Source organism: Cornus florida, unplaced genomic scaffold (assembly GCF_030987335.1).
Source record: "Cornus florida cultivar Cherokee Brave unplaced genomic scaffold, ASM3098733v1 CherokeeBrave_3.0.0_Hap2_Chr03, whole genome shotgun sequence".
Lineage (NCBI taxonomy): Eukaryota > Viridiplantae > Streptophyta > Magnoliopsida > Cornales > Cornaceae > Cornus > Cornus florida.
In genome coordinates this window covers 82,661,970-82,671,855 of record NW_026775573.1, presented here as the reverse complement: position 1 = coordinate 82,671,855, position 9,886 = coordinate 82,661,970, and positions in this window count along the sequence as shown.

The following is a 9,886-nucleotide window of genomic DNA, read 5'->3' as shown; positions in this document are numbered from 1 at the left end:
AAGTTTATAATTTTTCTCGGTGTGCTCAGACGGTTAGAAGGTACATCATGACATCAAATGTCGGTTTTGGTGAACAGATACGGATAGGATGCATATATAATTGCCCTAAGTGTAAAACCTGCTACAAAGGTGGAAAGTTGATCATCAGATATCGTAGGAATCTTTAGCCACTTCCTATAACAAATATGGAAGTTGAATTAAATAGGAGTGACGGTCGGTGGGAAGGATCGACATTGATTTGGAATTTCAATTTTCCATATGGAATCGGAGTGGTGGATTGAGAAAGATCGCTTGAGGATATAAATTTGAGTGATGCTTATTTTAGAAATTCATAGTAATTCTATAGTTCAGTGATAGTGGTTTTATAGCATGTGGATGTCCATTATGCTTATTTTAGAAATTCATAGTAATTCTATAGTTCAGTGATAGTGGTGTTATAGCATGTGGATGTCCATTATAATGGATGCAAAGTGCTATTTCGAAGGAGCTTTATAACGATTTTGGAGCAGCAGTTTTGCTTCATATCTATAGACAGAGGAATTAATCGAGAGATTAAATTAGACCATAAAGGATATGCTTGAGGCATATATCCTATGTTTTCATGGACAATTGGAAGCATTTTTTTTGCTTTTCAGTTTTTGTCTGTGGTATTGTTGGCACAAGGAGGTTGGGGTGACAACATTTGAGGTTTTGTATATTACCTCATAGATACCTCTCATTTGTTGGTTTGAAATGGAAGCAAGGGTTGTACAATCAGACCTTGACTTCATTTAAAAATATGCCGGAAAGAGATACTTTCCTTTATATTGAACTGCGCATGGTTAGGAGGCGACAGTGGGCTGTTGTAAATAGTTGAACTCGTGTACTGGAGTTTTTCTATCAAGGAGTAGTTTGCTCGTTCTGTTTTCCATGTAGGAAGAAAGACGATTTTTGGAGAAAGTTCAATTTTACTTATTACATTGACTTTTAGAGGATTGTGTTTTGCAATTGAGGCAGTCGCCTATTAATTAGCGTTACCAAATTATTAGCGCTGGGTGCATAGAAGTTTGTTCGTATATTCTATGGCACTTGGAGCTATGCAGATCATTCCCTTGTCGACATGGGAGGATTACGTTGTTATTTGATACAACCTATGCATTGTATGATTATTGTGTTTCTTAAAATATAGGAACCCTGTATACCATTTGGTATATTGGAGTTAAGTGGAGCCCTCATAGTGAGGTTGCATCTACTTAGGACTAGGAGGATGTTTTTTTGCTCATAATTTCCAAGCATAATGGAAGAAAGTAAGGGCGAATTCCGAGGACGGAATTCCTTTTGTTAGGGGGGAAGAATGTAATACCCCTAATTTTAAAAGGATAGTCTCGGTATTTATTTATTTGTTTTAATTATATTTTTAATTATTTAATTAATTATTTGACTAATTGTTTATGTGTTTAATTGAATTAGGTATTACTTGATTATTTGATTATGTGTCTATGTATTATTTGTATTTGTCTATGTGTTAATTGTTTAATTAGATTACGTACTTAAATGGTATTTTGATTAATTGTAAATTAAATATTTTCGTTTCTTTTATTATTTTATTTTATTTTTCTTTTATGGTTATGGTTAGTGGTAATTGACCAATCAATTGGAGTCCCATGGACTACTTGGATAGGAGGTTGGATGTGTATGGATTATTACCCGTGAATAGTTGTGTATGTATATATATAGATATATATTATATACATATATAAAAAGGAAAGTAATTTATTAATTACTTTTATGGTAACTTGGGTAGTAATATTTAATCTGATGTATATGTTTTATATTTAAATAATAAAAATATACATATATTTGATACGTGTTATGTTTCAAGTTACTTTATAATATTATGGTAACTTAAGTATTATTGGATAATCTATTAATAAATAATGAAATGTTTATAATTTATTTATTTAATAAACATATACATAAATTATATACGTAACATATTTTACTTACCTTTTTAATATATATAAAAGGGAAAGTAATTTATTAATTACTTTTATGGTAACTTGGGTAGTAATACTTAATCTGATGTATATGTTTTATATTTAAATAATAAAAATATACATAGATTTGATACGTGTTATGTTTCAAGTTACTGGTAACTTAAGTATTATTGGATAATCTATTAATAAATAATGGAATGTTTATAATTTATTTATTTAATAAACATATACATAAATTATATACGTAACATATTTTACTTACCTTTTTAATATATATAAAAGGGAAAGTAATTTATTAATTACTTTTATGGTAACTTGGGTAGTAATATTTCATCTGATGTATATGTTTTATATTTAAATAATAAAAATATACATAGATTTGATACGTGTTATATTTTAAGTTACTTTATAATATTATGGTAACTTAAGTATTATTGGATAATTCATTAATAAATAATGGGATGTGTATAATTTATTTATTTAATAAAGATATACATAAATTATATACGTAACATATTTTACTTACCTTTTTAATATATATATATTTTTTTAAGTTGACTTGGATTGGGAAAAGGGTTAGGGTTATTTTATTTAGCCTATAAATATATAGCTACAGGTTGTAAAAAGGGGTTAGAAATATTCACGTGATATATTCTAGAGAGAGAGTTAGAGAAGGAAGAAAGGAGGAGAAAAACTCTGTAGAGAGAAGATCAAGGAAGAAGAAGTTTAACTTTCGATCCGAAAGTTTAAGGCAAGTTCTTCTTCTATCTCTTTCCCTTTGATTCGTGTTTCTATGCATGCCTAAGAAATTCCAGGATTTATTAAACACATAAAATTAAATAATTATGCATGTTTAATTGGATTACAACATAGATTTTATGAAATTGGTTCATATCTGCTCTTGTGTTATGAATTGATAAATGCATGATTTTGATTTGATTTTCGATGTGAATTTTTATATGTTTACATTATGTATTTTTTTCATATCTGTGGAATGATGGAACGTAGAAATATGCCTAGGATTCCTGAACATTAAATAGGAACTAGGTTTGGGTTTAAATAAATTTAAATAAACTCAATCATAATGATGCTTGCTATTTGAATGTTTTAAACAGACGAATGAATTTAATCTTTTAATATGTTTAAGCAATTGAGATTAAATATGTAGGATGAATTGGATACGGATAATACTTATTTGACGGTATAATAAAATATCATCATGTATAAGATTCAGTTTGTGTAGGACATATGATATAGGAAGCTTAAATAAATAATAAGTCATTCCTATTTTGTGATAACTTGATATCATATTATCATAGTTATTTCTGGATTATTTGATGTATTTCCTTAATCGTTATATCAATTATTATATTATGTGGTTTAATACACAGGTATGGGACGGTGGCATTCTAGGGACAGATTAACTTATCAGTTAAGTCCTACCTATTTTATATAAGGGAATGGATTAACTAAAATGTTAAGTCCTACTTATATTCAAGTCAGGTCAGCTGAACAAGTTGAATGACTTATGGAAGATTAATTTATACTGGATAGGATGGTTACTAAATTATATATATATAAGTATGGTGCCATGATATGAGCTTGAGTTTCAGGATCAGTGGTTAGGGTGCGTATATTGCCAGGGATGTGTAGCTAGATATAGTATAGTTGTGTACCCTGGTAGGTCTAGGTACTCATGCCCACTATATGTGCGTTTTGCGTGTTGCCTACTATTCAGGTTGAGACAACCCTATAGTCTAGTGAGGTTCCTTTAGTGTGTGTGTGTGTGTGTGTATATATATATATATATATATATATATATATATATATATATACGGACTACTAGTTACTGTTGGATTGACTAGGATGTATACGTGTATCGGATCTCTGCTTGGACTGTAGTAGAGTAGAACTTGTTTGTGGGCCTGACCCACCATTATTTTTTAGGTGTTCGTCAGGAGTAGAGGTTATTCGTGCTGAGCGAGGATCAATCTACTTCATTCTTCCGATGCTACACAGGAGTTCCTTTATGATTCAGTTTCCTGATTTAGACAGTTATTGCTGTCATTTGTTTAGTTTGGATTTTCTAGGGGTCCACACAGTATGGATTCCCGAGTTGTATTTTGGAGGATCAGTTGTATCAGTAGAGTTTATTAACTAATGGAAATATATTCTGAGGTTTATTATTAGATTATTATTTTAGTTTCTTGTCAGCATTTTATTTATTCTTCTTTATTCTTTTGTACTCTGTGTTCGTTTATCATCAATTTTTTTTGATATCCTCGGGTATTCGAGCGTGGGCCTGGCCAACCCGCATTCGAAAATCCAGGAGTATCACAGAAAGTGTGCCAACGGGGACGTCGGGCCTCTAAGGCGGGTGGATTGTGATGACCTTGTGGGCGGGTGTGTCGTGGGCGGGTGTAAGAGATACTGTCAGGCTACCACACTGGCGAGCTACGGGTGCACAGTCTCACATCGCTTAGGTAGAGGAAAGGTGAAGTGCTTATATATAAGTGTGTCATCTCCAATTGGTATGAGGCCTTTTAGGGTAAAGCTCAAGGGCAAAACCGTGCGGGCTCAGGCCCAAAGCCAACAATATCATACCATGTGGTGGAGTGGGTTGTTACATGACAAGGCTGAGATATTTTTGGGAAATGGACAAAAGTGATAGGTGGGGATAAAATGAAAAGGGTTTGATCGATCGAAGGAAAGGTTAGATCGATCGAACAAGATATTTTTTCTGAGAATCCATCATAGCATGGTTGGATTGATCATAATGTGATCGATCGAAGCTTGGGTTCGATTGATTATAGAAGGCTTCTTCATCATTTTGCTTCCACTTTGCTCCTTTCTTCCACTAAGTTTGAGATTGCTTCTTTTAATGCTCTAATTCGGCTGTATTGACTTATTTTGGGGATAAGTGCCTGAAAAGGGAAATAACACGAAATTAGACTAAAACGGGAAAATAAGATAGAATAAGGTCCAAGAACATTCAAGCTTAAGGGGTTTAAATGCGAACTTTTCAGCGCTTATCACCTGAGTTTTTTCTTTGTATTTACTAGTGATAGGATCACTCGCTCGGCTTTTGAATACCTTCTTTCCAGTTCGGCTAGTGTTTTACTAACATAGAACATTGGGAATTGTTTTCCCTCTTCACTTCGTACCAGAATGGCACTTATTACAATGTTTGATACGCCAAGATACATAAAAAGTTTCTCCCCTGGTTTTGGAGTAGATAAGATTGAAGGGTTCTGCATATATTCTTTCAACCTGGTCAGTACCTGTTGTTGCTCATCCCCTCAGGCTTACCTCCTGTGACTTCTTATTGTATCGAAGAACGGTTTGTAGTGATCTGATAGCTTAGAAATGAATCGACTTAGTGCTGCAATTCGTCCGGTGAGCGCCTGAACCTCCTTAACTGTTCTTGATTCTACATTTTTTATCAGAGCTTTGGCCTGGGCTGGGCTAACTTCAATCCCCCGGTTATTGACCACGTGCACCAGAAACTACCCAGAACCTACGCCGAACAAACATTTGGTTGGGTTAAGCTTCATGCCGTATTTCCTTAACACCTCAAAAACATCTTGCAAGTGTTGCAAATGTTGGTCCTTCCTTTTACTTTTCACTACCATGTCATTAATATATGCTCCTACGGTTTTACCCATTTACCTTTGAAAATCTTGCTAACCAATCTTTGGTAGGTGGCTCCAGCATTCTTCAGTCTGAACGGCATGAATTTGTAGCAATAGATCCCTCGCTCAGTGACAGAAGAGGTTTTTTCTTCATTATTCGGATCCATAGGAATTTAATTATAACCTGAATAAGCATCCAGAAAAGTTAGCCATTCATACCCAGTAGTGGCATCCACCATTTGATCAATCTTTAGTAAAGGGAAACTATCCTTTGGACAAGCTTTGTTTAGGTTAGTGAAATCAATACAAACTCTCCATTTCCTATTCTTCTTCTGCACTACAACCACGTTTGAGAGATAAGATGGGTACTGAACTTCTTTAATGAACTCTGTCTCTAGCAATCTATTAATTTCATCAGGTATGATTTGATTACGCTCTAGCACTAACCTTTTCTGCTTTTGTCTCACTACAATAGTTATGGTTTTCTCTAGCGCTCAAAAATGCTGGGAAAGTCTAAAAAGACGCTGGTTTTACCAGCATTTTACTAGCGTTTTTGAAAAAGCGCTGGTGATTCCAACGTCGGTAGGCCTTTACCAGCGCTTTTTTAGGAAGCGCTGGTAAAGACACTATACCAGGCTTCTTCAAAAAGCGCTGGTAAAGGGTTTTTTTTTTTCCCTTTATAAATAACCTGTTGTTTGCTGCCTTTATTTTTGTTTATTTGTTTAATGAACATTTGCTTACTGCCAATATCTATATGTGGCTGGAATAGATGCAAATTAGACCATATGATCAATCAAATATCGCAACTCTTATAAAGCATACAACTCCTAAGATCACAACCAACACGTACAACTCCCTAATTCACAAGAAACAAATACAACTCCATAATTCCTCCTTCAAACATTCATAAAGCACACACAGTTAGCCTTCCTGAACAAGTGGTAAAAAGTGAATGATTAAAATGACTCATAATTTTTATAAATAATGGTAAAAAGTTCATGAATCTAACATTTTCAAAAGCACGGCTTATAGAACAAGTGGATCACATGGCATTGATGGAATAGCCTCAGAGAACCAAGGAGGGTTGTACTATTAGCGAAGGCCTCCCTGTTTGCTCGAGTATAAGTGACCAGGAGGAAAACGCTCGAAGTGCTCACAGTCATCATTTAAACCTTTCAGTTCCGATAAAATCAAAACTGAGCCTAAAGATAAACAGGACAAGTATAAACCAGTTTCAATTTAAGTCCTAAATAATAAAAAAATTAACACATTCAACTCACAACATGATCTAATGAAACATTACCATCAAGTCCCCAACCAATATAGAGAAAAGTAATCCCAATGGCATCACGAGCAACAATGAAGCAAGGGAAATTTTGTGCAGTTGATGGGACCAATTCTTCTTAACCTGACAGTTAGCAGAAGTCCAAGCAATAATATCATTCAAATTCGTCATGCCATGGCAGTTGAGAGAAATTGCCTTAGCCACTGAATTCCAAACTTTATGGGAAAAAGAACAATTAAAGAACAAATGTTGTGGAAATAGGAAATTTGATATCTAAAACTCTTGCACCTCCTGGATCAGGTGTGGAGTACAAGTCTATAAGGGATCTGCAGTAGTAAAGGGCCAATAATTTCAAAAATTTACTATTAGTTCTGTTATTAGAATCATTTATATTCTTATACATATATAAACAAATGAAACCCCATATAATTTATCCGCTAACCTAAATAGTTCAGAACTTCAGGGATATTTCAAAATTAAAGGAATAAATGGTTTCACATCCAAAAGCCCATGAAAAAATCTTGTCCTGAACGACCATGTACTAATGTCAAAGACAACAAAACAAAATTTCCAGATCAAGCAAATTGATAACAGCAATATGTCAAGCCAATTGTAATATGAAATATTTCCCATGATACTGAGTAAGCAGAAATGAAACAAATATAGTCAAGGTCAAATTATCAAGCAACAACAACAAATCTAAAGTAATTAAGAAAATCAAAAGATATTCCACAGACAAGATTTCAGAGTAGGATAAGAAAGATAGAACTATAAACTTATGATTACTTATAAAAGCAAAATAAATAAAAGTAAAACGTTAAGCAGGGATGGAGATGAGGACTTTCAAGCTGCTTTACAGTTACATAATATGATTTTACCCCTAACATGACTAAAAAACTGTCATTTTCAATTGCTCAAGTTCTTAAACCTACACCTTGTGCTAAATTCAGAATAGCACACCATGAAAACATCATTTATTATGGGATAGAAACAGTTGGAAGAACCCTAAGTCGTAACGTATGACCACATTTGATCTTTCACTCCATCTAAACAACCAAGCTAGATATTATATTTTATTTAACTATAAGAAAAAAGTTAAATTCACCAAATAGGGGAAGAAGAGAGAGAGATCTAATAAATTTTAGATTTCAAAAAAAAAAAAAAAAAAGTTCTCATTAAAGAGTAATTAGGCTAGTTAATCAATTTTAATCAAACATTTTAATAAATATAACACCATGAGGAAAAAAAATGGAACATTTATGGGAACTGTACAATTCCAAAGTTCCAATATATTAAGTAAACCAACAATAACCTAAGATCCAGGAAAATTAATCATAGCAGTTGCAAACTACTACTATTATTAATATGATTCTTATTATTATCAAGTTGTTGTAACATGACGATGTGCCTTATGCAAGAACCGCAAATTGCTAACCAAATATTTATGATGTCAATGACTTAAAAAAAATTGATTACTGTCTAATTACTTTAGTAAGTTTATTTCACTTAACTTTATTTTGGCTCAATGCTCAATGTTTATTTTGAATTTCTTATATCTTTTCTATATTGTGCTTGGGATGATTATTTTTTTAGCTTCGTTTTGCATGATTTCCTAGTAATTTCATTGTCGCTATTAAGGATGAGAATACAAAATTAAAGAATTTGTTTGTGACTTTCCTAGTAATCTCAATATAATGAAATCAAATGGAATCAATTTTCAGAGTGGAATAAATCCTAAAGACGATGGAATCTTTGATGGTTTAAATTTTGGGTATGAAATAGAGGAAAAGAAAAGAAAAAGAAAAGTAATAAAGTGTTATTACATTCTTGTGGTGGCTACTTTTTATCACCATTTGGCTTTGGTGCCATATGGATACTATAGTTGATGAAGCAAACTTCTGCATCCTACATTGCTATGCTAAAAAGGTACCAAGTTGGAGGCTTTATAAAGCAAATATCAGACCATTGGAATATATGCTTTATTTTAAATACTTTTTTCAATGGAAATAATTCTAAAAAAATTATTTTGCAGCTGATAAACTTGCTAATATGCTCTTCCATAAAATCAAACACACTGCACATGGTTTGTATTGTAGCATAATATATGAAACTCTTACCTTCATTACTTGTGGAGCCTTATTGGGGCCATAACCATTCGTTAATTGGAATTCTCCTCCTAAGCTATTGGCAATATTCATTATGAAACTGATGGATTATCATCTCCCCAGTCCAAGTTGCCTCCATAATCAACAGTCACTGAAGACTTTGTTTTTGCCTTTTACAATGCAAAAGAAAAAAAAACAGAATTAGAAAGAGTAATTTTACTTTCCATTCAAGAAAATGTTTTGTTGCATTAAGTTGCCAATGTTGTTTATAAGGGAAAAGTTCAATATTTGTGATATAATATAACCATAATGATTTTTACTACCCAGCTTACAAATGTTGGTCACATTATATATAAGTGATCGATAAAATTCATGCATGCCGTGGTGTTGTAAGTTATATCTATCTTTACTTTTCTTCTTTTGTTTTTTAAACACAAAGCTCTCTTATATTTTACACAGACAAGTGATATATAGAAGTAACAGAAATATAATTGCTCATCAGGTAGGTATATATATTATATAGATATTGCATTGTAAAATCCAAAATTTTACTAAAATAATTGCTCAATTCTACACATTAAAATAAGCTAACAGAAATAGTTATAACAATACAAATTTCCTGATACAGCACACACACTTGTAACAATTTGCATAAACTATAAGAGCTCACTTGAGGTTGGGGGTGAAGCCGTCTAAAGCAGAAAATCCTCTGTATATCTATTCATAAAAGTCAAATCAAACAATCTTTTTATACAATATATATACATATATAAGCAATGAATGTATGAGCAATCAATTATAAGGATACAACAAAGGGCCATCGACAAAGACCTTGATAACAGTAAAGCTCCAATCCATCAACTGACTCGTCCTTGTTCAGCTTTTCAT